The sequence below is a fragment of the Hordeum vulgare genome, chromosome 4H (genome assembly GCF_904849725.1).
Source record: "Hordeum vulgare subsp. vulgare chromosome 4H, MorexV3_pseudomolecules_assembly, whole genome shotgun sequence".
Taxonomy (NCBI): Eukaryota; Viridiplantae; Streptophyta; class Magnoliopsida; order Poales; family Poaceae; genus Hordeum; species Hordeum vulgare.
Window position 1 is genome coordinate 267,560,746 of NC_058521.1, and position 27,950 is coordinate 267,588,695.

Sequence of the window (27,950 nt, forward strand, 5' to 3'; positions counted from 1 at the left end):
ACATGTGTCATCGTTTTCTCGGGACATATACCATGGCGTGGCTTATCGAGAGTGGTTGGGGCCAAAAGACACGGGCGGGCTACGTTAACGGGATTGGCACAAGCGGTGCGAGACACACCATGTACCCAGGTTCGGGGCCCTCTGTGGGAGGTAACACCCCTAGTCCTGCCGAGATGGTTGATGAACCAAAGTGTTTACAGGTTGCTCCTTGAGCTGTTCGACGGAGGAGGAAGAAGGAGCAATCCGGCTTGCGTTCTGCCTCTCCTGTGTGTGTGTTCGTGCGTGCAAATTGCCGAACCTTTGGATGGAGGAGGGCCGGGGGTTTTTATAGTTGAACCACCGGCTTACAATATTGATATAAGTTACATAAGGGGGACCCGACTGGAAGCCTCTCTGGCCGCCCAATGGGTCCCCTGACTGAGAAGTCTTGTCACCTACATGGCCCATCAGCTGCACGGCCTCGTCGGATGTTGGGGCCTGCCGGCTGGCCAATGGGATTGGAGTATGTCTGTCTGGGATGGCACATGCCTCACTATGGCCGTCGCGACACAGAATCCGGCGTGGTCAGCGGTACGGCCACCTCCATTGTACCACGTCGGAGCAGGTAATGGACTAGGTGAAGGCGTGCCGGCACTGTGCAAGGGCTACCGGTGCAGCCGAGGCTGGTGAGCAGTACAACCGCTTCCACTGTAGCCATGAGCTCGCCACTCCGCAGTACTGGTGCCGACGCCCTTGTGTCCTTAGTCGTGGGCACCGGTCGCATCAGTCATGTTGATGCGACAGGTTCTCACCATCCGGCTAGCGGGTGGCCATGGAGCCGGATGGCAGGTCGCCGGCGCGGGTCTCGCATCCGGCGAGGAGGAGCCAGTATGCAGGGAAGCACCCATCCCGCACTGTGCTGAAATTTGGAGGTGTAGGCCTCATGAGCCTACCCCGGGGTTATCCCCCCGTCAGTTGTCCGTGAAGCAGGGGAGGCCCGCCAGCTTGGCATGTCTTACCTCGCCGGCCTGGTGGTGGTGCCTCCAAGCCCTTGAGCCTGTGGTCGGTTGCCAGTTGGTTGGATACGGCCAGGGCCATGGCCGGCCCGCGGCCATGGGATGCCACGATTTGTCTGTTGATGCCATGTCGTGCCACGTGTTGCGCATCGAGGACCGTGCCCTGACAGGCCACGTGGGTGACGAGGTTGGGCCACGGGGCGAAGCCCACGAAACCGCTGCCTCGGCCCTCATGTGTGGATCTTATGCAGATATGGGGGATACAGTTGGTGCCCCCGTAGTGCGATAACGCCACCGTGCGGTGCGGAGGGGATAGTGATCATGCACAACAGATCCGCTCCCCTATTACCCCACACGTGGCTTAAATGAGCAGGAGGGGGGGCCGAGGGAGCCATTCGCTCCTCTCCCCTGTCCCCTGCCATTTCGATGCCCCTGCCCTCCCGAAGTGAGAAGAGAGAGAGACGCCGCCGGTGCGCTAAGCACTGCCGTTTGCCGCCGCCGATCACCAACATCAGTCAATGCGCTTCGTCGCCATTCGTCGTCTTCTGCATCGTGCCCCGGGCCGCCACCGACATGACTTCGACCTGAGGTGCCTGGAACTGTAGCGACGTCGATGAGGATCACGTCGAGTACCTCCGCCACCACCGCATGATGCCGCCGACGGAGTTCGTCACCGCACGCGTCCCTTGGGCGGAGAACTCTCCGATAGCGCAAGCTGGCGAGATGGTGTTGTTCGCCGAGCATTTCGCTGGCGGGTTTGGGTTGCCGGCGAGCGATTTCTTCTCCAACTTCTTAACACACTTTGGCCTGCAGCTCCACCATATTGCCGCTAACAACGTGTTGCACCTGGCCACCTACGTCACCCTCTGAAGGGCTTCCTGGGGATCGAGTCGCGCTGTACCTCTGGCGCCGGCTCTACTAAGAGGGGATGGTAAAGGTCGACAAAGCCGACAACATGCGGATGACCGCCTGCGGCACGATGCTCGTCATTCATTGGACCTCGTCCGGCTTCCCAGGGATTCCTCTGTAGGACTCGATGAAGAAATGTAAGAGGGGGTTCTTCTACGTGAAGAATCTCAACCCGGAAGACGACTGCATCAACCTGCGTCCCTTTGTCGACGTGTCGTTGCTCACAAAGCAGAAATGGAAGATGGACATGCCGCATGTGTCTGTGGAGGTGAAGTTGCTTTGCGCCCGACTGGAAATCCTCAAGGCGAAAGGCCTTACCGGCGTGGATCCCCTTGCCACCATGGTGGCACGCCACATCCTACCACTGCAGCGTTGGCCACACCTTATCTGCGAGATGTGCGGCCGACACGACCCGTCCCGGCTCTTGACGAAGGTGCTTTGGGCGTCCAGCGTGGTGTCATGGGTGAAACTGATATCGTCCGCCTCGATGGACGAAGGTGGCAAATGGGAGTGGTGCAAGGCCCCTTACGACCAGGTGAATTTGGCCCCGATGGTAACCGCATACCAGCCTTAGTTTATTTCGTTGTTTGTGTCGTATTCCGACTGTTGATGCCGGATGCCGCCTCTGCCGACAGTTGTTTTCCTGGATCCAGGTTTATGACCAGCCGACAGAGGATGTGCCTATGTCGGACCCCGAAGAGATCGAAAATGTCGATGAGGCGGAGCCGCCGGATGTGGCCCGTGCCGGGGACCGGGAGTCCGATGATGATGCGACGGAGTCTGACGACTCCGAGCCGGCTGATGAGTTGCCCAAGTCCGAGCTCCTTGATTGGACTGATGACGATGTGGAGTCACCCAAGTTGCGAGGTGGAGCCACCGCTGAGGAGTCAGAGGAACCAGAAGATGGCTCCAGCGTGCCGAGGAGACGGCTGCGCTGAGCTGTCCCTGACCAAGCCGAAGACGACGAGGAGGCGAGGAAGAAGGGCAAGTAGCCGGTTAGCACTCACCCGATTCCCAAGCACCCGGCTGGTGGGCCTCTGGTTCGATGTCGTGGAGGCGGCACGAAGAAGCAGCGGCTCGCCTCGGTGGGGCCCTTCAGGCGGCCGGTTTCCTTTGCTTGACTTTTTTCCTCCGCGAGTTTCCTCGCTCATCGGGAGATGGTGTGCAGAGCCACCGACGCCGTAATGAAGGCCATTCAAACAACGAGGACGGATGTCGAGGGGGGTGCCGAGAAGGAACATGACGCATGGGCCGAGGTGGTAGCGGCGCAGGGGGCGCCGCGCGAGCAGGAGCACCGTCCGTGGGAGGAGGCAGCCCGAAAGGCGACACCCTGCCAGGATCCCATGGGTAAGAACGCGGACGACTTTGGTCTGGAGCCACCACCGCCCAAAGAGAGGTGATCCAAGAAGAAGCATGACCCCACGCGGCAGCGAGAAGAGGACGTGCAGGTCGTCGAACCAACAAGCGCGGATGTGAGCACGGTGGATGCCGTGAAATAGCCCGATCCGGGGCTCGACAATGCCCCGAAGGGGCCCGAGAGGGCGCCCGAAGCGCCTGAGGCGCCGCCGGACATGCCGACGGACGCGCCCGGGACCAAGGGCCCGCCGCCAAGGGTGGAGACCCCGAGTGATGGAGTAGACGTCTCGGACGGGTCGGTGTTGAAGGTAGCAGACGACCCCCAAGGGTTGAGGTCCTCGTCACGCTGGAGCCCCGCCGACCCGATGCGCCGAAGGAGCCGGCTAGGAGCGCGCCTCCGGGAGCTGGGACCGTGGTTGTGTCGACGCGCGTTTCGGATGCACCCGGAGCCGACACCAGTTCTGGGATCCGGCCATTGGATAAGTGGGGCGCGGCCTGCTTGAACCCAGGGTGAGGGGCCCCTGGCGCCCTGATGGGCGGGTTCCCCGCGCTTATCAAAGGGTTTGCCCAATGCCACAATCATGCGACGCATGACGAGGTGCGTCGCGTCGAGCAGGTGGTTGGGGTAAGATTTCTGTCCCCTTTCGTCTTCCTGGGTGTAGCCTCCGAGAGCCGGGCTGACTGGGAATCAGCCGGGTGGAGTCTTACTCGCGTCTACTTGCTTCTTCTTCTTCTTTCAGTGGGGGCGTGCGAGCGCACCCACTTGGTGTAGCCCCTGAGAGTCGGGCCGGCTGGGAATTAGCCGGATCGAGTCTTACTCGCGGCTAAATCTTTTCATCTTCCATTCCAGGATTATCATGATTATCGGATGCTTTCTCACAATGCACTGTTGAGCCGACGGAAGGAGGTGGATAGCTAGTTGGTCGATCTTCGGGACGGGCTGGCCCGAGCCTATCATGAGCGAGATGCTCTTCGTGATGAAGGCATCCGGCTGCGGCAGGAGGTGGAGCTTCTCTAGGCAGACAATGAGGACCGGGAGGCAATCCATGATGTGGAGTTGGAGCAGCCTGATGCTGCCCATCGGGATGCCATGTCGGAGAAGGAAGTGGCCCAAAACGCCGACTTGGAGCAGCTGATCAGCATCCATAACGGGGAGTTGGAGCAGTGGGATGCGTCCCACGCCGCGACCTTGAAGGAGAAAGATGCCCGGGTGGCAGAGGAGGCCGAGGCGGCGCGGGCTGCACGAGCTGAACTTGCCAGCTGGGTCCAAGCGTTTAAGACCCTGGATCGCGATCTAGAGGATGAGGCCGGCGAAGTCGACATGATCCTCGTTAGTGAGTCCTCCTTTCTTGTTTTGCTTTTCTGGGGTCGATTCGAACTCCTTTTCCTTTTTCTTACATCGCGTGCCCGTTTTTGCTCCCCAGCTCTCTTCCAAGGGACACAGGAGGCGGCGGAAGCGGCCATTGAGGCCCACAGCAAGGAGCAGCGAGCCACGGGCGCCCACGTTGAGGCGGATGCTGGTTAGACTGTGGAGGATGTGGGGATGGGCGCCAAAGCTCACCTCTGAGTATTGGCGCAATCCATGGCCAGTCTCCAGAAGGTCGGGCTAGACATGGTTCACACCCTTTGGTCTGATGCGGTGGAGCCGACGTCCATGAGTCGGCTGTCGCGGTGGATCAAGGCGGGGAACGCCTAGCGCACGTCAGTGGCGCGAGCCAAAGCATACATGGCGCTTTGGGTTGCCAAGTCATGGTACAAGGACCTCGACTTGGGCCTGCTCGTGGCGCATCGTGCCGGCCAGGAGGCCGAGCTGGCCGCCGCAGAGGATGAGCTGCTGTGTGGGCCAGCGATCTTGCGTGGTTTGCCGTGTGGGGTGAGTATGCCGTCGAAGGGAGGGACGATGGAAGCCTGGTTCCGGAGGAACAGTACCAACTGGCGTTCGACCACCCCGATGGCAGCATCGGTGAGACGAATCTTGAAGATGCCGACTCCAGCAGTGAAGCTTATGCCGACTCTGAGGTGGGGGAGACGTGAGCGCGAAGGCCGACACGTGAGGTGCCCGACCGGATGACAGAGCGTCCACCTCGACTGCCATGGGAGATGTCGGTGCCAAGGGTGAGCCGCCACTGCCTAGGACTTATCTTTTTTCCTGCATTTGTAGTTAGTTCGTAGTTCCACCCACTGGGTGTGGTGTAAAGAACCTTGGCTGTGGGCCTTTGGTACTTTTGTGTGATATATGCATATTTCGAATGCTTGCTTTGAAAAAACTTTTCCTTCTCGACTCGTTTTTCGATCCTTCTTTCTCTTGGCTTCCGTCTATCCAAGACTTTGTCCTTTCCATATTGTGCCCTGCCAGTCCGACATGCGGGAGCCGGTCTATAACTGGGACGGGGCTTCTTCCTTTGGGATGTTGCTCATAGGTTTTACAAACCGCGAGAACACTTAGACATAGGATGAGTCGGCAGAGGCCGGCTAAAAAACGAACTGGAAATGGTTAGATTAGCCCAAGCCGGCTGCTCCTCCGTAATCGGAATTGGCGAGCGATAAGCTTTCCGTCCCATGGATCCGCTAGCCGGACAGCCGGGAGTCGGTCTATAGTTAGGCCGGGTGGTGAGAGTTTTTGCTTGACACGCACTGCGTAACCGGCTAGGAATGGAGGAAAAGCTCGGGCCAGCCATCGAGCCCTCGGGTCCGAGGAGTCGCACCGGGGAGCCGGCTAAGAAATCCATGAACATGGGAATCGAAAAGGTATGCCACAAATGTCGGCTTGGAGCACACGCTGCATTCACTTTAGCCCTAAAGGTTAGGGGATACATACGTACATTTGTTTCCGTGTTTCTCTTAGCAGTAGAACGGGCGACGGAGTGCCGCGTTCCATGGACACTTCGTCTCCTTGCCAGAGTCGTCTGTTTTGCGCTTCTGTGGCTTCTGGGTGTCTATTAGATAGTACGCGTCGTTGCGCAGTGCCTTGCTAATGATGAAGGACCCCTCCCATGGGGAGGCTAGCTTGTGTTCGCCAGTTGTTTGCTGGATTGTTCTAAGTACCAGGTCCCCCTCACGGAAAGAGAGGGGCCTGATCCTTTTGATGTGGTGTGCCTCAGCTTCTATGGTAGATAACCGTGCGGCTTAAGGCTAGCTCGTGCGCCTCTTCGAATAGGTTGACACCGTCTTCTCTTGCTTATTTTGTGTCCATCTCCGTGTACAAGGTGACACGAGGCGAGTCGAACTTGACATCCATGGGGATGACCGCCTTGGTGCCGTACACAAGGAAGAATGGAGTGAAGCCGGTTGGCAGGTTGGGCGTGGTGCGTATGCTCTATAGTACAGCCATCGGCTCTTCGATCCAGCAGTCGGCTGACCTGACGAGTGGCGTCACAAATCTTGGTTTGATGCCGGCCAAGATCAGGTCGTTTGCCCTTTTCGTCTCGCCATTTGATTGAGGGTGGGAAACCAACGCGAGGTCGAGCCAAATGCCCTCATTGGCATATTAAAGCACCATTGCACCTTTGGCGAAGTTGGTGCCATTGTCGGTGATGATACTATGGGGGGTGTCGTAGCGGGAAGTGATCTCCATGACGAACCGGACGACTGTTGGTCCATCCAGATTCTTGATGGGCCTGGCTTCGATCCACTTGGTGAATTTCTCAACGCCACCAGAACGTGTGTCATGGCACCTCGGGCTTTCTTGAAAGGTCACACCATGTCGAGCCACCAGACAGCGAAAGACCACGAAAGGGGGATGCTCTTGAGAGCAGAAGCCGACATGTGGCTCTACGTGCTGAACCATTGGCATCCTTCACACTTGTCGACCATGGCAGTTGCTTCGTCCAGGGTCGTGGGCCAGTAGAACCCATGTCAGAATGCCTTGGCCACCAGAGTTCTGGAGGCGGCGAGATGCCTACACTCGCCCTGGTGGATGTCTCTGAGGATTTCTTGTCCCTTTTATGATTCGACGCGGCATTGGAACATGCCAGTCGTGCTGCGTCGAACCAGCTCGCGGTTGATGATGGAGTAGGCGGAAGATCGACCTTGGATCTACCGCGCCTCGGCCTCGGTGGGTGGAAGCTTTCTGCAAAGGAGGAAGGCAAGGATGGGCTGGGCCCATGTTGGGGCCAAGACGGGAGCCAACTCTTGCTGTGCTGAGGACTCGGGGCAGCCATAGCCCTCAGGTTGGTCATTGGAGTCCACGAGACGGAGCCGTCAGTCCCGAGAATTTGGGCCGCAGCTCGCCTGTCGTCTACCTACATGACGGCTACGGGCTCAATGTCGGGTGGGCTGGACGTGGGGTTCGTTGCAGCCGGCGATGTTGGCAAAGCCGACAGTGTCGACGGGGCCGATGAAGCAGGCAGAGCCGATGGAGACGACATGGTGGCGGAGCCGGCGCGGTCTCCAGTACCGAGGTCGATGGGCCGGATGGGTTCATCAACACAAAGATCGATGTCGACTCCGGAGACGGCTTGATTTATGGCTTGTGCAGCTGCTCGAGGGACACGCCGGCTGGGATTGCTTGCCGGGTGGAGCCGATTTTTGGGACCGCATCCGCCGCCTCATTTTCCGGTCGGGGGATGGAACTCACAACCCTCAAAGGAGTCGGTGAGTTGCTGCACGAGGAAGCGGTAGCTGCCATGTTGGCGTCCATGGCATACCATTCGCTAGAGACCTGGTGCACCACCAGATCGGAGTCGCCGAAACAAAGGATTTGTTGGATGCTGATTTCTCTGGCGAGCCGAAGGCCATGGCCTAGCGCCTCATACTCGGCCACATTGTTGCAGGCGGCGAAGTGGATCGAGGGAGCTTACTTGAGCTAGTCCCCTTTCGGGGATGACAGGATGATGCCAGCTCCCATGCCGGTCCGCATCATGGAGCCGTTGAAGTGCATCCACCAGTGCGTGGGGTCGGGAGGCGGTGGCAAAAACTGGGTCTCTGCCCAATCGACAAGGAAGTCGGCCACCACCTGAGACTTGATGGCGGTGTGAGGCTCGTAGTGGATGTTGTGGTCATCCATGGAAATGGACTACTTGGTGATCCGGCCAGTGGCGTCCCGGTTGCCCATGATCTCTAAAAGTGGAGCCGTTGTCACCATCGTGATGGTGTGCTCCTCGAAGTATTGCTTTAGATTCGTGGTCCTGAAGTATACGCCGTAGCACTTCTTTTGGTAGTGGGGGTAGTTCTACTTGCACGCAGAGAGGACTTCACTTAGATAGTATACAAGGCGCTGAACCGGCAGCGCCCTGCTCTCCTCCGGCTGCTCCACCACCAGGACGACGCTGACCACGCAGGCGGTCACGACAATAAACCCGAGCATCAGCTCTTTCTCCGCTGGCACGGCCAAGACGGACGCGTTGGAGAGGGCGGGCTTCAGGTCGTGGAAGGCCTCGTCCGCATGGTCGTTCCACTCGAACTTGGTGGTCTTATTCATTAGTTGGTAGAGGGGCAACACCATTTTGTCAAACCGGCCGACGAACCGACTGAGGGCGGCATGGTAGCCAGCAAGCTTCTGGACATCGTTGAGCCAAGCCAGCCTGGCCATGCGCTCGATGGCCTTGATCTTCTTGGGGCTGGTTTCGATGCCGCGCGTCGACACGAAGTAGCCCAGGAGCCGGTCGGCTAGGACCCCGAAGACGCACTTCCCTGGATTGAGCCGGATCTCGTACTCACGCAGGTTGGAGAAGGTCTCCTGCATATCGTCGAGGAGACTGAAATGCTTCTTGGTCTTGATGACGATGTCGTTGATGTAAACGTGTACGTTCCTTCCAATGTGTGGCAAGACGCATTTCTGCATGCAATGTTGAAAGGTTGTGCCTGCATTTTTCAGGCCGAAAGTCATGGTGGTGTAGCAGTAGGCTCCAAAGGGGGTGATGAAGGAGGTGTTGAGACGGTCGGCCGGATCCAACCTGATCTGATGGTAGCCGGATTAGGCGTCCAAGAAAGACATCAAATTGCAGCCGGCCATGGAGTCGATCACTTGATCTATCCATGGCAGGTTGAAAGGCTCCTTTGGAGACGCCTTGTTTAGGCTCGTGTAGTTGATACACACGTGACATGTCTTGTTCTTATTCAGCACGAGGACTGGGTTGGCCAGCCAGTCCGGGTGGAAAACTTGAATGATGAAGCCGACTGCGAGTAGCCGGGTGAACTCTTCTCGGATAGTGCGTCGCTTCTCTTCGGAGAAGCGGCGCATGGGTTGTTTAACCGTCTTCGCATCTGGTCTCACATGAAGATTGTGCTCGGCGTACTTCCTCGGGATACCTGGCATGTCCTTGGGGGACCATGCAAAGATATGCCGATTCTCATGGAGGAAGTCAACGAGATCGACTTCCTATTTGGGGATGAGGTTAGAGCCGATGGTGATGCACTGCTGGAGGTTGGTCAGGTCGAGTGGAATCTGCTTGGGGTCCTTGGTTGGCTCAAACGAGGCCTCGTTGGCCGACTGGGACGGGGGAGTCGACACGGCCGACTCCTTCATGGCCTGAGCCACGAGCCGGTGGAGCTGCCTTCTCTCCTCCGCTATCACCAGTGCTTTGGCTAGCTGGCTGCTGTCACGCGCGTACTCGACCGACTTCTTGTAGTCGCTAGCAACGGTGATAATTCCCTTGGGCCCCGGCATCTTCATCTTGAGGTAGGCGTAGTGGGGGATCGCCATGAACTTGGCGAGCTCCGGCCTGCCCAACAACGCATGGTAGGGCTGTCGAGGTCCACCACCTTGAACTACATTGGCTCACGGTGGAAGTGAGCCTTGTCGCCAAAGATGTCACACCCTGTTTTTACAACCACATTCTCTGTAATGCAAAAATCTGAGCTTGTTAAAACCTTTTCCAAACTAATGATGTGAGTGTCATGATTGTGATTATATGCTTGTGTGTGTGACCATGTGATGATAAAAACCCCCATTTCACAATATTGAATCTATACCTAATAACAAAGCGACTATCGCTTCTGTCGGAATTTCCGCTGAGGCATTTTTACAAAAAACGTCCTGTTTTTGAGAAATCAACCCGCGGTCCTTTTTTAAAGAAAAAATGTTTCGGTTTTACACAAACACCCCTCCCTGTGGTCAGCACCTTATCCACACGCACCCGCTCTGGTGGCCAGAGGTGGGTCGCCGCCGGGCACGCGCACGGCAGCACCGACAGTGTTGTCGTGGGGCTCAAGATGGGGCGCTGCTCGGGCGGCATAGCGACAGCAGGGCTCTCCTCACGTACCACACGTCGTCGGTGACGCTCTTCGGGGCCTCTGGCACCGTCGCGGCCGGCTGAGCCTGACCATCCTCGAGGACACGCGAGCGCCGCCGTCGTTCCTCATCGAGCTGCCCGTGCTGGAGGCCGCGCTGCACGGGGAGATGGCCACGGGGACCGTGAAGCTGGCGCTGGAGAGAAACCCGCTCAACACCATTATTGTGTGGTGGAGCCGCTGCTCCTGTTCAGAGGTAAGAGAGAGGGTGAGGAGAATTAGTAGACCAGTGGTAGAAGGGAAGGAGGGAGGAGGTGGCTCACCGGCGGGGGGTCTTGCTGCTGCTACTGCAGTCTATAGATCTAACTAGAGATCTTACGTTAAAAAACAGTTCATCCTCCCAAAAAAGTCGTCGGTCCGTCTAGCTGGGCCTGTTTGGTGTCGCTTTTTTTATCCGATCGACTGAGGAGTAAACAAAAGAGAATAAGTTAACAGTGCAGAGTTTGAACTCATGACCTCAGCGTGCTGCACAGATAGCTCAGCCAATGGAGCTAACATATGTTTGTGCTAAAAAGGATTCACTCTAAAATAGTCCCATATTGATTCTTTACATCAAATTACACCAATTTATATAGATTTGCAAGGTGCCTGAAATATAAGCAAGCCACCTCAAATAAGAAACGGAGGGGAACAAAAAGGACATCAAGAGCACATGCAAGTATGTATGCTTTCTGATTGGCTATGATGACCTTAATTGGAGGAGTGAAGGAAGAGATGCTTACAGAGGGAGATCACCTGGATGCATGTGATGACTTAGAGGAGTGAAGGATGAGGGAAGAGATGTCCAACAGGCCCAGACAGTCAAGCTGCTAGATTCAGGTGCGACGGATTGGGAGTTACAACGGAGTATTGCACTAGGTAAATCCTCGAACACGACACAAACTATCAACTTTATTTATACCGTTGCAATGCACAGGTATACTGATTGGGATATCTTATGACTTAGATAGAATGGAGAAGGCATAGGAAATCATTATATGAAAATCTAATGAAATCATTGACCTTCATAGCATAGGACATTCATTATTTGATTCGAATGTATCCAAGAATAATTTTCTATATCATATATTGCACATCATGAGAAAAAAGAAATTGTATACAATGCAGGATGGAGCAACGTTCTAAGTATGATGACCAAACTCATTGCCTTAAATTGACCATGTTTATCATCTGCGACAATTGGGAAGATGATAGGTGGTAACATGGATGAGTCGTCGTTGGGGACGTGCAAGGTTTTTTTGTCTCCCGTTGCAACGCACGGGCACATTTCCTAGTTATTTGTAAAAACCTTTACTTGATTCTGATCAAGGTAAAACCCTACTTTGAGTTGTACTACTTGTCCTTGATGGCAGGGTTGGTTTCTACTCTAGTTGGTGATCTGATTTTAACTTATCTTTATATTCCAAAACCACAAAAATAATTATTTTTATAATTGTTTTCCTAATTTAATTGCATGTCCATTTCCGAGGCCAAAATTGGTATTCTTATAGGGAAAAATACTTTCCTGCCTTAGAAAAATCTGATCAAATTTGGTGATGATTAGAAGGACATATATTTTCCATACATAAGAGTTTTAACCCTATTTTATGTTATAATTAATTAAATAAAACCTTGAAAACCATATGTGTCTTTTTGACCTTTTGAAATATTTCCAAATGAAATATTCTCAATAAAATCCTAGAAAATTCCAGTGATATCCCTAAGCCATTTTTGGTGTTCACATAAAGTTTCACCTTGATCCAAGGTGATTAAGGACCCCAAATAACCCTAAAACCCCTTCTGTCTAGATTGAAGTTAGAGAAACTCTACATAGCAAAGTTTGTCCAATGATGTTGAATCTTTGCAGGAGTGCCTAACACCTCAAATGAGGGTTCCACACCAAAAATAGGGTTCGTGGGACTTAGTTTGCCCACACTCTCTTTGGAAGGGACATATTTGGTCATATAGAGGTGTTTTCAGGTTTACAAAGCTAAACTTGTCCAATGGAGCTCAAATTTGGTGAAACCCCATGTTTTAGCACTAAACCCAAACTTGTTAAGTTGCAGCACCAGTGGTGGGGTGCAACCCCCTCAAACCACTATCGAGCACCTTCTGAAATATGGGAAAAAGCCCTCTTAGCCACAGCTAAACCCAACCCTTTTCCTCCAAACTCATAGATTAGGTGGCCAGTATCAAGACCAAACCCCAGTCAACTGGCCCCTCACTAGCTCAAAGTGGAAGAGCCAAAAACCCCAATTTAAGCTTCAGTTCAAAGCTGACAGCACTAGTATTTCTTGTCTCCCTTGACCAGCCGAAGCGCCCACGACACCCAAACGGCTAGCCACACTCCCAGCCAGTTCCAGGACATGTTAGGCACGTCCAAAGTGCCTCAGAGCGCACCAGCATGCCGTGGCATGCCAAACCTGCGATCTGGGCGCGCTGTAGGAAGTCACCGAGGTGGGGGCGACGCTCTCGGCCAGTTCAAGCCACCCCCGAGGTGTCCAATTTTTTCCCCGACAACCCCTCTCCGTCGAGCAACCATCAGGGGCCCTCCTCTCCCGTGCTAGAGCCGTGCGACGCGTGCCCGCGGCCACCAAAACCGGCCAAGGTTGCGCGGCCACGAATGCTCGAGTCCTCCCTCTCTCCCTCTGTAGCAGATGGATTTGGTAGTCCAAAACCATGTCCTGAGACTGTGGTTTCGACCCCAGCCCATCTCTGCACCCCCATGCACGCCACAGGTGAGTCACAGGCGCAACCGAATCAGCTCACTGTCGCGGGCCTATTTATAGCCCTCCCCTCGCTCCAGCGACCCTCAGACAGCTTCACCACGACCACTAGCACCTGCCTAGCCACCCCAGCAAGCTAGCAGAGCCCCGTTGCTCGAGATCAACTAAGGCCCCTCCGCCTTGGAGCTCCGGTAGATCTCTGGCTACACATCGGCTCCTGGGTTCCCCGACCCACCAAACTGATCCCCTCGAAGCTTTCCCCCAACTTTCCCGAGTATTTTCGTGCCCCTAGCTATCTCCTCGACCACCTCCCGGAACTCCTCTGCCGCGGCCTTCTCGTCGCTGGCGAACCCATGCCTCTCAATTGCTGTTCCAACCACCAGCAGGTAGGCGGCGTCATGCCGAACCCATTCCTGTCCTTGTTGGGGCTTGAGAACGTCGGCAGCCTCGCCGGCGTGCTCCTCCTCCTCTCTGGCCAGAGGTACGAGACGACCCCGACAGGTGTCCCCGCCTGCCGGTGGCCCAGCATCCTCCCCCGCGCTACCCGCAGCTGCTGACCGCAGGACCCCGCACATCAGGTTCAAACCTGACGGCGCGCCCACCTGGGCAGGCTATCGGCTGGCAATGGGCCAGCCCAGTTACAGGCCGAGCCACGCGAGGGACTAACCCATTTTTCTTTATTTTTAAAAATCCGATTTCAAAGATTTTTATAAAAATATTTAACCAATGTAAAAATATAAGTTTTCCAGTGTTATTCGTCTAAAAATATGTAGTATTTAATTAGATGATTGCATGAATTTTTCAAATAACTATTCTTTTTGCAATATTAAAAAGGACTAAATTGGAATAGTTTTGCTTATGTTTGGTTAATTTAAAAAATGTTCCTTCATGAAAATTAGAGGCATATATTTTTCAAAAGGATAACTTATATTTATCAGTAACAAAGAACATTTTAAAAATAACTTTGTGATATGTTTCTGAGTGAGCTATTTCTTATTTATTCTTTTATCGACGATAGAAAATCCGTGTGACGAGGGAATCGGAGCGGAAGACCATGAAGACCCCGGATAGCTAGCTGACCAAGGCAAGCAACCCTATGACAATGACTAAGCATATGTTATATTGCATGTTAGGATAGCAAGTATTTCCGTTGCATATGATCATAAGTGCCGGTAAATCATTTGATGTGATGTTACCGATGGCTCCTCAGGAGCACATGCATCGAGCTTGATCCTACCTCCTTTTGAGGGTCATGCTAGTATCATGTTGACAAGTAAAGCTAGAGTAATAGTAGCATGAGTATGTTGTTGGCATAAATCAAGAGTTTCTGAAAACCCCGTCGGGGGCCACTAATGCCCGAGGGTGATGATGAGTTAGGTAGCCACTTTTGGTGAAGTGGTGCACCAGGTATTTTGAGTGAGTATTGTTTCTTTAATGGGAATAGATTTATGATGTGTCGACCCTCCCAACCTTACCAGTACGACCACGTTACCCCTTGTGGGACGGGGCTATGTTGATTACTCTGGTCAGTTCTAGCAGAGAGCCACATTACTAGTGGCGGGAATGATGTATGGTCACTCTCGTGATGGGGTCGTGCCAGGTAGGACGACTATGCCATTTTTATGAGTTCCAGGCACTCCGTTGGTCCCCGCATGGTTGATACTGTCCAGAGTTGGTGCTCGTAAGACGTACAACATGTGGGCTGGGTACCAATCAAGTGGACCTCTTTGTCTAGTATCGTCAGGGGAAAGGCATTGATCGGGTACTTACCTCGGGTATGTTATATACCGCAAGTCGTGGGTGCCAGGGAAATTTTCCGGATCTCGTGGGTCCAGCGTACTACCTCTGCAGAGTGTAAAACTATTCTAATAGTCGTGTCCATGGTCAAGGATAGTTGGGTGGTGCTGCTTAAACTACGTCCAGTCGTTTCCGCATAAACCAGGTGTGTGTGAGTGGTGAGAAAAAGGTGTTGTTATGGAAGTCATGATTTGACCAAGTTTGGTGACTTGGCATATAGGGTGAGCCCGGATGGTTCAGCCCTTGATAGATATATTGATATTTTTAACCTGTTCTTCAAAATTAATTCTTTAACTTGATGCATATTCATGATCATTCCACCGAGATGAACTCCACCAAAAACGCATGATATTGTTATCCTTCACTTCCATTATTTATATCATGGGCTGTTTGCGAGTACATTCAAAGTACTCATTGGCTTGCCACTGGTTATGTTATTGACCAGACATGGAGGGACCGGATTTTGGAGATGAGTACGTCTTCGGAGACGCCCCTGCGAGCTAGGATGCTTCTGAGTCAGAATGCCTGTCGGTGTAGGCTTGATGGCATGGGCACCCGCTTAGACCCTATGATTTCCGCTATTAGATGTATCAGTATGATTTGGCCTTAGGCCTTGTTTGTGAACTTGACCATTCGGTCATGTGTTGCAATAATCGGTACTTGGATGTAAGACTCTTTTATTTGGTATCTGTGTTCGGTGAGCATTGATCTCTGGGATCACTAAGCACGGCGATCTCGACTCGTAAGTCTGGGTCCCCACAGAGCTGGTATCAGAGCCATCCTGACTATAGGAAGCCTTAGGTAGCATGGACAATAGCCAAGATGATTAGTGCACATAGACCTTAACCTGGGATTATGCACCCACTAAACTTTCTAACCCTCTCCTCTACATCTTGTAGATGGCCGCCGTACCTGAGATGCTTCTGGAGACGGGCTTTCCTCTACTTTTGAGTGATTGACTTGGGAAGTGTCAAGTACGCCGCACGCCCATCTTCCTCTACCACGAGCACTGGGTCAACGCCGACACCAAGGAATATCACATAGATGTGATAGTGAAGGCTAATTACTCCCCGACTAGCTGGTTCTTTGAAGGGCCACGGATGGAGGATCTGATGTTGACAGTGGAGACCGCAGCATGAGAGGCGCTCGTTCGACTCCGCGATATCCTTCCCGAGATGTCCGATGAGCCAGCTACTCATCAACTACCCTTCGTTAAGGATGAGATAGACGGGAGCTGGACACTCAACCCATCTTCCGAGGATGGGACGCCACACAGGTTTCAGACCTACTTCAGTCTCTCCTCTAACACTTTGACGCACCTTTTGATCAAAGAGTCAACAAGGATTCGCCAAGAGCTACACCAAGTCAAGGATTTGCTTCGCACAGAGAAGATGAAGAACCGCAAGGTGAAAAAGGAAGGAGCACCCGTAGGACCACCTGGCTTTGCTTTCCGAGGAGGAATACCACCGCTTCACGCCACTCCTCTTCAGAGTCGTCGCGTGACCGCGGAAGAGTACACCGAACTTTTCGCTACCTCACCAACCAAGAGACGCCGTGATGGTCCGCTTCCTTCCCCTACTCCTTCAAAGAAGGGAAGAACTGATGAAGATGAATATGAAGACGAAGATCCCGCAGAACCCGCTTACGAGACCGCACAGTCTACCGCTTAGCATTAGTGGCGTAGGCAATTAGGAGTTACTCCCCGAGCGTAGGAGTTCATGTATCGGTTCAGTGAACCACTACGGTTGTGTAAGCATGTTGGATGCAAGTCGCATTCTGCCTTAGGCATCTTGTGAGCGACTACATCGCCTGTTTTAATCTAATACATTAGCTCTTTCAAAACCATTGGCTTCAAGTTTTCACACCGGCACAACACCAGACCCCCTCCTTACTAGAGCATCATCCCTCATGATTTTTGCCGGTTTGGCAAATTGACCTATCTACTCCCCTAACAGGATGGTGAATGTTACTCGCAAGAGCACCTTCGGCAACCCCGGCTCTGCCTCTTAAGGTCACGGCAGGGAACCGGAGGGGAAGCTCAAGCTGGAAATCACCAAGATCAGCAAGACGATGTTCCACCGCCACCGTATCCTCCCGAAAGCTTGACTATGGCTCAGTTCCTTCAAGCTCTTCGAGAGGAACGTCAAGCCAACAATGCCGCTATTCAGCAGCTGGCTCAAACCTTGGTGAACAACCCGCCCCAGAACGGGAATGGCATTAGTCGATCTACTCTCTCTGACTTCATGCGAACTACGCTACCCATATTCACAGAGACGACTAAACCATTGGATGCCAATGACTGGATCCGTACTAATGAAGACCTCCTCGTCCTGGTCAAATGCACTGATGATCATGAGAAGGTCCTCTATGCTTCTCAGTTTCTCGGTGGGACAACCAGAGCTTGGTGGGATGGATTTCAGATTATGCGAGCAGGGCAAGTCATCACTTGGGCTATGTTCAAAGATGGATTCCGCACTACTCACATTCCTCCAGGAATGATGACCATTAAGAAGCGGGAATTCCAAGCCTTAAGGCAAGGCAGTGGATCCATTAAGGAGTATTCGCAGAAGTTCAACCTCCTGTCAAGATACACACCTGAGGATGTCAACACTGAGGCTGCCAAAGGGGAATGCTTTATGGAAGGACTGCAACAGTCACTCCAGTATCAGCTGGTTGTTTGTGAATGCCGGACCTTCGGCGATCTGGTTAATAAGGCCCTTATGTTGGAAGACAAGCGTCTTGCTATGGACGACACCCGTAAGCGCAAGCTAATGGGTAGTGGAGGACCAAGTAACCCAAAGCCACACCCATGGCAGTCAGCTCCAGCAAGACCCAACTATCAGCAACAACAGTACAAGTATCCAACATTTCGCCAGAACTACCAACCTCAGCAACAAGTCAACACCAAGCAAGCAATCAATCCGCCGAACAATAGTGGAGTCAAGATCAATCTTCCAGCGCAAATTACCTGTTTTGGATGTGGACAAATATGGAATGTTCCAGGGAGTCGCCCAATAAGAATCCCTATGCACCGTGCCCCAATATGCCAAATCAAGGGCAAGGAGCACCAAGCAGGAATCAGGATCCCCACAATCAGCAGTATCACAACAGCGGGCGGATTAATCATATCTCCATAGAAGAGGCATAGGAAGACCCACACTGCATTCTGGGTACGTTCCTCGTGAACTCCACCCAGAAACAATATTGTTTGATAGTGGTGCTTCACATTCTTTTGTTACACAAAGGTTTGCGGAAAAATGTGGTTTGAAACCTACCCTACTTCGCGGACAAATGGAAATTCAAACCCTAGGAGTATTGAGGACCAACCTAGGATGTAGGAAGGTCGCAGTAGTTATCAATGGGACAAGCTTCTCAGCGGATCAAATTGTGCTTAAGTCGCAAGGCCTATAAGTAATTCTCGGCATGGATTCGTTGGACAAGCATCAAAGCATCTTGGACTATGCCAACAGGGCCATTACTATGACAAGCGACCAAGGGGTCAATGTCAAGTATGCTCTGAGCCAGTACCCGCTCGAGTACCACACGTTAACAGCCTGTCAGAGGTAGAACTCGATCAAGCGCCAATAGTTTGTGAGTACCCGGACGTCTTTCCTGATGAGCTACTGGGAATGCCTCCTGACCGAGACATCAAGTTTATCATTGAGCTCATGCCTGGATCAATGCCTATCTATAAGAAGCCTTACGAGATGGGATCCGAAGAGCTGGCAGAATTGGAGAAGCAGCTGGATGAGCAACTCAGGAAAGGGTTTATTCGTCCGAGTGCGTCCCCTTGGGGATCACCTGTTCTCTTCGTGTCCAAGAAGGATGGGACTATGAGACTCTGCGTTGATTACAATTCTGTCAATGAGGTCACGATCAAGAACAAGTATCCACTCCCCAAGATTGAAGACTTGTTTGATCAGCTAAATGGAGCTAAGGTATTCTCCAAGATCGACCTCCGATATGGATACTACCAACTGAAGATCCGACCCGAAGACTGCTTTCGTGACCCGGTACGGTCTGTACGAATGCACGATCATGTATTTTGGGTTGACTAACGCCCCAGTTTACTTCATGTACCTCATGAACAAGGTCTTCATGGAATACATGGAAAAGTTTGTCGTCGTATTCATCGATGACATAGTGATCTTTTCCAAGTCCGAAGAAGAGCATGAGCAACACTTGAGGTTAGTGTTGGAGAAGCTTCGAGAGCACCAACTTTATGCCAAGTTCAGCAAGTGACAATTCTAGCTGAACGAAGTTGGATTCTTGGGTCATACCATGACAGCAAGTGGATTGGCAGTTGATCCCTCAAAGAATACTACGGTAATGAACTGGGAATATCCAATTGATGCGAAGGAAGTCAGGAGCTTCCTCATACTCGCAGGATATTACCGCAAGTTCGTAGAAGGATTGTCCCGCATCGCTCTACCTATGACTCAGCACTTGAAGAAAGGCAAGAAGTTCGAATGGACGCCGGAGTGCGAAGCGAGCTTCCAAGAATTTAAGAAGAGGTTAACTACCGCCCCGGTATTGGCCACTCCAGATATTAGCAAGGAGTTCGTGATATATTGTGATGCCTCCAGGACCGGGCTCGGTGGGGTTCTAATGCAGGATGGCAGAGTTGTGGTGTATCTGTCGCGGCAACTGCGCTCGCATGAGGAGAACTATGCCACCCATAATCTCGAGTTGGCAGCGGTAGTGCATGCCCTGAAGACATGGCGACATTACCTTCTGGGGAAGCGATGTGAAATATACACTGACCACAAAAGTCTGAAGTATATCTTCACCCAAAGGGAATTGAATGTGAGGCAACGAAGATGGTTGGAGTTAATCAAAGACTATGACCTCAGCATTCAATATCACCCCGGTAAGGCCAATGTAGTGGCTGATGCCTTAAGTCGGAAGACCAACACCTTGAACGTCATGGTCAAGGAAAGGCAACCCGCCTTATAAGAAGAATTGGAGAACTTCGGGTTGGAGCTAGTAGAATCACGATTCCCGGCTAACCTCGAAGTCAAACCAACACTGGAGGATGATATCAAGGAAGCCCAGAAGGGTCATAAAAGCATTGAAGGTAGCAAGAAGAAGATTCAAGAAGGCAAGGCCCCAGGATTCTCGGTGGATGAATAAGGAGTAGTGTGGTTTGGGAAACATTTATGCATACCCAACAAGGCTGAACTAAAGGACTTGATCCTACAGGAGGCGCATGAAACACCCTACTCTATTCACCCCGATGGTACCAAGATGTATCAAGATCTACAAGAAAGATTCTGGTGGCATGTCATGAAGAGGGAAATAGCATGTTATGTTGCCAAGTGCGACGTATGCTAGCGAGTCAAGGCTGAGCATCAGCGACCCACTGATTTGCTAGAACCACTTCAAGTGCCAGAATGGAAGTGGGACAAAGTCGGCATGGATTTCATCACTGGATTGCCCAGGTCCAGCAAAGGGCACAACTCCATATGGGTCATTGTTGACCACCTCACTAAGGTGGCCCACTTCATTCCAGTCAACACTACGTACGATGGAAACCAATTGGCCAGTTTGTATATCCATCGTATCGTCAGCCTTCACGGAGTTCCCAAAGAGATTGTAACTGACCAAGGCACGCAGTTCACCTCAAGATTTTGGAAGAAGTTCCAAGAAGCCCTCGGTACCAAGCTCTCTTTCAGCACCGCTTTCCACCCGCAAACGTGCGGACAAACAGAAAGAGCGAATCAGATACTCGAAGATATGCTACGCGCTTGCGTGTTGGCACATGGTGCCAAATGGGAAGATATGCTACGCTGTGTTTTCATACAACAACAGCTACAAGCCCAGTCTCCAAACGGCCCCATTTGAAGTGTTATACGGACGAAAGTGTCGCACCCCGCTCAAATGGCCCGAAATAGGTGAAGGGCTGATTTTCGGGCCTGAAGTTTTGCACAAGGTCGAAGAGAAGGTGCAACTTGTCCGCGAGAATCTGAAGGCAGCCAAATCGCGACAAAAGAGCTATGTGGATTCTCGCCGCAGGGAATTGGAGTGTAACCTTGAAGACCAGGTGTACCTCCAAGTCACACCTCTCAAGGAAACCAAGCGTTTCCGTGTTAAAGGGAAACTCGCTCCAAGGTTCATTGGGCCTTTTAAGATCACGACAAGGCATGGAGAAATTGCTTATCAGTTAGAGCTACCTCCTGAACTTTCGGGTGTGCACAACGTCTTCCACGTGTCACAACTTCGGAATTGTCTTCAAGCGCCAAATCATCCCGATCTTTACAAGGACATTGACCATCAGGCCATTGACCTTCGACCTGATCTCACCTACCGCGAGAAGTCGATTCACATTATGGATGAAGCTGAGCGTTGCACCAGAAGTCGCACCATCAAGTATTTCAAGGTTCAGTCGAGCAATGACACCGAAGCCGAAGCAACATCCGAAGTATTTCAAGGGGGATTGGTCTGTCATACCCTATTTTTACTACCACATTCTGTGTAATGCCAAAATTTGAGCTTGTTAAAACTTTTTCAAAACTAATGACGTGAGTACCATGATTTTCATTGTATGCTTGTGTGTGTGATCATGTGATGATAAAAACCCCATTTCACAATATTCAATTATTTCTAAAAACCTTTACTTGATTCTGATCAAGGTAAAACCCTACTTTGAGTTGCACTACTTTTCCTTGATGGCAAGGTTTGTTTCTACTCAAGTTGGTGATCTGATTATAACTTATATTTATATTCCAAAACCACAAAAATAATTATTTTGATAATTGTTTTCCTAGTTTAATTGCATGTCCATTTGTGAGGCCAGAATTGGTATTCCTACATGGAAAAATACTTTTCTGCCTTAGAAAAATCTGATTAAATTTGGTGATGATCAGAAGGACATATATTTTCCATACATAAGACTTTTAACCCTATTTTATATTATAATTAATTAAATAAAACCCTGGAAACTATTTCTGTTTGTTTTGACCTTTTGAAATATTTCCAAAGGAAATTTTCTCAATAAAATCCTAGAAAATTCTGGTGGTATCCCTAAGCCATATCTCGTGTCCACATAAAGTTTCACCTTGATCCAAGGTGATTCAGGACCCCAAATAACCCTAAAACCCCTTCTATCCAAATGGAAGTTAGAGCAACTCTACATAGCAAAGTTTGTCTAATGATGCTGAAACTTTGCAGGAGTGCCTAACACCTCAAATGAGGGTTCCACACCAAAAATGGGATTTGTGGGACTTAGTTTGGCCACACTCTCTTTGAAAGTGACAGATCTGGTCATATAGAGGTGTTTTCAAGTTTACAAAGCTAAACTTGTCCAATGGAGCTCAAACTTGCTGAAACCCCATGTTTTAGCACGAAACCCAAACCTGTTAAGTTGCAGCACCAGTGGTGGGGTGCAACCCCCTCAAACCACTGTCGAGCACCTTCTGACAGATGGGAAAAAGCCCTCTTAGCCAGAGTTAAACCCAACCCCTTTGCTCCAAACTCATAGATTAGGTGGCCAGTATCAATACCCAACCCCAGTCAACTGGCCCCTCACTGGTTCAAACTGGAAAGGCAAAAAACCCGAATTTAAGCTTTAGTTCAAAGCTGACAGGACGAGTATTTCTTGTCTCCCTTGACTAGCCGAAGCTCCCACGAGACCCAACCAGCTAACCACACTCCCAGCGAGTGCCAGGACATGTTTGACACGTCCAAAGTGCCTCAGAGCACACCAGCATGCCGTGGCATGCCAAAACTGTTCTATGGGCGCGCTGCAGTAAGCCACCGAGGTGGGGGTGACGCTCTCGGCCAGGTCCAGCCTCCCCCGAGGTGTCCAACCTCTTCCCCGACTACCCCTCTACATTGAGAAACCATCAGGGCCCCTCCTCTCCCGCACTAGAGCTCGTGCGAAGCTTGCCCGCACGCACCAGAACCGGCCAAGGTTGCGCGGCCAGGGGTGCTCGACTCGTCCCTCTCTCCCTCTGTAGCACATGCTTCTGGCATTCCAAAACCATGTCTTGAGACTATGGTTTCGACCCCAGCCCCCCTCTGCACCCCCATGCGCGCCACGGTGAGTCACCGGCGCTCCCAAATTTTCTCACCATCGCGGGCCTATTTATAGCCCTCCCCCTCGCTCCAACACCCCTCCGACAGCTTCACCAGGACCAATAGCACCTCCCTAGCCACCCCAACAAGCTAGTAGAGCCCCGGTGTTCAAGATCGACCGAGGCCCCTCTACCTCGGAGCTCCGGTCGATCTCCGGCTACACGTCGGCTCCTGCGTTCCTCGACCCACCAAACTGATCCCCTTGACCCCAGGAAGCTTTCCCCCAACTTTCCCGAGTAATTCCGTGCCCCTAGCTACCTCCTCGACCACCTCCCAAAACTCCTCCGCCCCGGTCAGAATGCCTGTCGGTGTAGGCTTGATGGCATGGGCACCCACTTAGCCCCTATGATTTCTGCTATTAGATATATCAGTATGATTTGGCTTTAGACCTTGTTTGTGAACTTGACCATTCGGTCATGTGTTCTAATAATCGGTACTTGGATGTAAGACTCTTTTATTCGGTATCTGTGTTCGGTGCGCATTGATCTGTGGGTTCACTGAGCACGGCATTCTCAACTCGTAAGTCGGGGTCCCCAGAGAAGAGGATGTCCAGATGGATCTTGCCGATGGGGGAGCACGACTGCCCCAGATCGATACCGTGGAAGACAGTACGGGTCGGCTGCAGGTCCTTCTCCTTGAGCCCTAGCTTGAGCAGGATGTCGCGATAGAGGATGTTGATGCTGCTGCCGCCGTCGACCAACACCTGCGAGAACTGGCAGGTGAGCATCGTAGAGGCGATGGTGAGGTCAAGGACGAGTGTGTAGCTGCCAGAATTCGGCATCACCGCCGGATGGTCTACCCGGCTCCAAGTAACCGACTTCTCAGACCCGTGCATGTATAGGGAAACCGAGGGAACCGTGGCATTTACCTCGTGCTGGCATTGGCGTTGGTTGTGCTTGTCATCTCACTCACTGGTGAAGATGATGTAGGCCCCATCCTGCTCGGGGAATTGGTCGCAGAGGAGGCCATCTTTGTGAGGATGCACAGGCGGAGCTGGAACCAGCGGGGGATCCGTCATGCCCTCTCCCCGGGCCAGTCGTTGTGAGAAGCTGCACTGTTGGAGCGTGCGGGTAGCTAGCTTCGCCCAGGAGTGCATTTTGCAAGGCGCATCGAATTTTTTCTCGAAGGTGATCTTGGGCTGCCACACGGCCTTGCCAGCTCGCTGGCGCTTGCTGCCGGCCTGGGCAGCCAGCAGCTCTTCCTCGGCAGTTGCGACATGCTTGCTTCCGTGCCGGGGATATGGCTGGTCGGACCTGCGCTCATTGTTCTGCTGGCCGAAGTGTTCGCCAGCCCGCCGCGTCATGGCGGGTGGCTAGGCGATCTTATCGATCGCGCTGACCTTGATCCACATTGCAGAGTCGGTCATGGCATACTTGTGTGCCTTGTCCATGAGCGTCGCCAGTGTAGTCGGCTCAGAGCACATAAGATTTTGCTTGAGGAGGGTGCCCTCTCGGCAGCCCTGGATGAAGTTTTGGATGGTCTGCACCTCATGGACTCCTTCGCAGGAGTTGCGCAGCTCAGTACAACATGTGACGTAGTCGAGGCGGGGCTTGTCAAACTTCTGGACGCACATAGCCAACTCGCGGGGGAGGCCAGGGCGCTTGTAGGTGCCGGTGAAGTTGCGGATGAAGGCCTCCTCGAAGTCGACCAAGGTGTGGACGCTAGTGGCAGGCAGGATGTTAGACACGTCCGGGCCAAGCCGGTCAGCATGAGCAACACGTAGCGGACGACTACGCGCTTGTTCCCCCTAGCGATGCCGACTGTAGTGGTGTAGTCGATCAACCAGTCCTCCAACTTGGCAGTGTTGTTGTAGTTTGGAGTGTCGCGGGCGAGCATGAAGCCGGTTGGGAATGGCTCTCCGTGAATCCGGGGCCGGAAGCACGCCGGACCGATTGGGCCCTCCGCCTATTGGAGGACCGACTGCGCTAGCCAGTCGAAGTGGGTGCGAGCGTCGTTCTCGCTGCGGAGGACGCGTGGTCCGATCCGGGCCGCGAGTTCTGGCCAAACGGCTGGCGGGGGTGAGCCTGCCCGCTCCCGCTACACGGCGGAGTAGGGGCGCGAGGTGGCCGTTCGGCTCCTCCAGCAGGCTCGCGGAGCTGGCTAGAGACTGTCGGTTGGTCGTTTTGGCGTTGAGAGCGCGTGCCGCGGCTCCCATTAGTCTCCCGATTGGAACTGTGGAGAAAGGAGGAGCGCTGGGCCTGCTGGCGACCGCTAGGTGCCCGCAGATCCTCATACTCGTCACGAGGGGATACAGAGAAAGCATGGTCGGGGTCGGGGCAACCTTTTTGCTAGCTCGCTGCGGCGAGGAGCCCCTGAACGTGTTTCTCCTGCCGCGCATGCTCCATGGCGTCCATGGTGGCCATCTCCTGATGGGCCACCTGGGCGATCCGCATGTTGGCTGCGGGGGTGTCGTAGATGGGCAGCTTGCCACTGAGGATGTTGACGACAAAGCGGCCGCGGTTACAAACCTCACCACGCCGGCTGAGACCATTGCCTTCCGGAGTGAGGACGTAAGCAGAGTTATACTCGCGTTGTGCAGCCTCTATCCGACGCTTGGCGGCTGCGAGGGCGGTGCCCTCTGCAAAGAACGATTTGTGGGCTTCCTCCAACTCAGTTGTGGCAGCGGCCAGGTTCGCAGATGGTGCGACGGGGGTGCTTATGTTGGGTAACGTTGCATGGGAAACAAAAAATTTCCTACACACACGCAATACCTATTCATGGTGATGATCATCTACGAGAGGGGAGAGTGAATCTACATACCCTTGTAAATCACTAAGCGGAAGCGTATATGCCACGGTTGATGTAATGGTACATCTTGGCGATCCAAATCGCAGCCCGTCCCGCGATCCCATCACGATTCGTCCCGCAAACCCATCACGATCCATCCCGATCTAGTGTCGAATGGACAACACCTCCACGTTCAGCACACGTATAGCTGGATGTCGTTCACCACCTTCTTGATCCAGCAAGAGGGGTGAAGAGGTAGATGAGTTCTCAAGCACGACGACATGGTGGTGCTGAACTAATCCAACAAGGCTTTGCCAAGCTATACCGGACTAGTCTAGACGAGGGAGACGATCTATGGAGGAGAGGGCATCATGTGGTTTTTCTGATGTTGGCTGCCCACAAAACCTCCACTATATATAGGAGGAAGAGGGCGCTGGGCTGCCTTGCCCTCTCCTCCAACGAGGAGAGGTTTGGCCGAATGCAATGGGGAGGAGTCCTCCTCCAATTAGGTTTGGTGGAGGAGGACTCATCTTCCTTGTGAGATTCCCCTTCCTTCTTTCTTCTCTTTTCCTTTTCTTTTACACTTGGCCAAAATATGATTATTGGGCTGGCCGCACCAGCCCACTAATGGCTGGTGCACCACCTTTAGGCCTATTAGGTCCTCTCGCGGGTGGGTGGCGCCTCTCGGTAAAACCCCAGAACCCTTTCGTCACTCCCGGTACTTTACTAGTAATTCCCGAAAACTTTCCGGAAGCCAAATGCAACTTTGATATATATTAATCTTTACCTACGGACCATTCCGAACCTCCTCGCGACGTCCGGGATCTCATCCGGGACTCTGAACAACTTTCGGTTACCAAACACACATAACTCAATAATACCAAAACGTCACCGAACCTTAAGTGTGCACACCCTGCGGGTTCGAGAACTATGCAGACATGACCTGAGACACTCTCCAGTCAATAACCAATAGCGGGACTTGGATGCCCATATTGGCTCCTACATATTCTACGAAGATCTTTATCGGTTGAACCTCTATGTGAAGGATTTAGCTAATCCCGTATGTTGTTCCCTTTGTCCTTCGGTATGTTACTTACCCGAGATTCGATCGTCGGTATCTCCATACCTAGTTCAATCTCGTTACCGGCAAGTCTCTTTACTCGTTTTGTAATACAATATCCCGTGACTAACTCTTTAGTCACATTGCTTGCAAGGCTTATTGTGATGTTGTATTACCGAGTGGGCTCCGAGATACCTCCCCGTCATACAAAGTGACAAATCCCAGTCTCGATTCACGCCAACCCAACAGACACCTTCAGATATACTTGTAGATCACCTTTATAGTCACCCAGTTAAGTTGCGATATTTGATAATACAAGGTATTCCTCCAGTGTCCAGGAGCTTCATGATCGCATGGTCATAGGAACAGATACATTGACATGCAGAAAATAGTAGCAATAAATTGACACGATCATATGCCATGTTAATAGTTTGGGTCTTGCCCATCACATCATTCACCTAATGATGTGATCCCGTTATCAAGTGACAACACTTTTCTATGGCTAGGAAACCTTGACCATCTTTGATCAACAAGCTAGTCAACTAGAGGCTCACTAGGGACAATGTGTTTTCTATGTATCCCCACATGTATTTGAGTTTCCAATCAATACAATTCTAGCATGGATAATAAACGATTATCATGAACAAGGAAATATAATAATAACAAATTTATTATTGCCTCTAGGGCATATTTGCAACAATCTCCCACTTGCACTAGAGTTAATAATCTAGTTCACATCCCTATGTGATTGCAGTGAATCTAACACCCATAGAGTTCAGGGGTTCGATCATGTCTTGCTTGTGAGAGAGGTTTTTAGTCAACAGTTCGTAACCTTTCAGATCCGTGTGTGCTTTACAAATCTCTATGTCATCCTATAGATGCTGCTACCATGCGCCATTTGGAAATATTGCAAATGACTGCTCCACTATACGAATTCGGTTTACTACTCGGAGTCATGCAAATTAGTGTCAAATCTTGCATCAACGTAACGCTTTATGACGAACTCTTTTATCACCTCCATAATTGAGAAAAAAAATCCTTAATCCACTAGTTAGTAAGGATAACTTTGACCGTTGTCCAGTGATCCATAGAGCC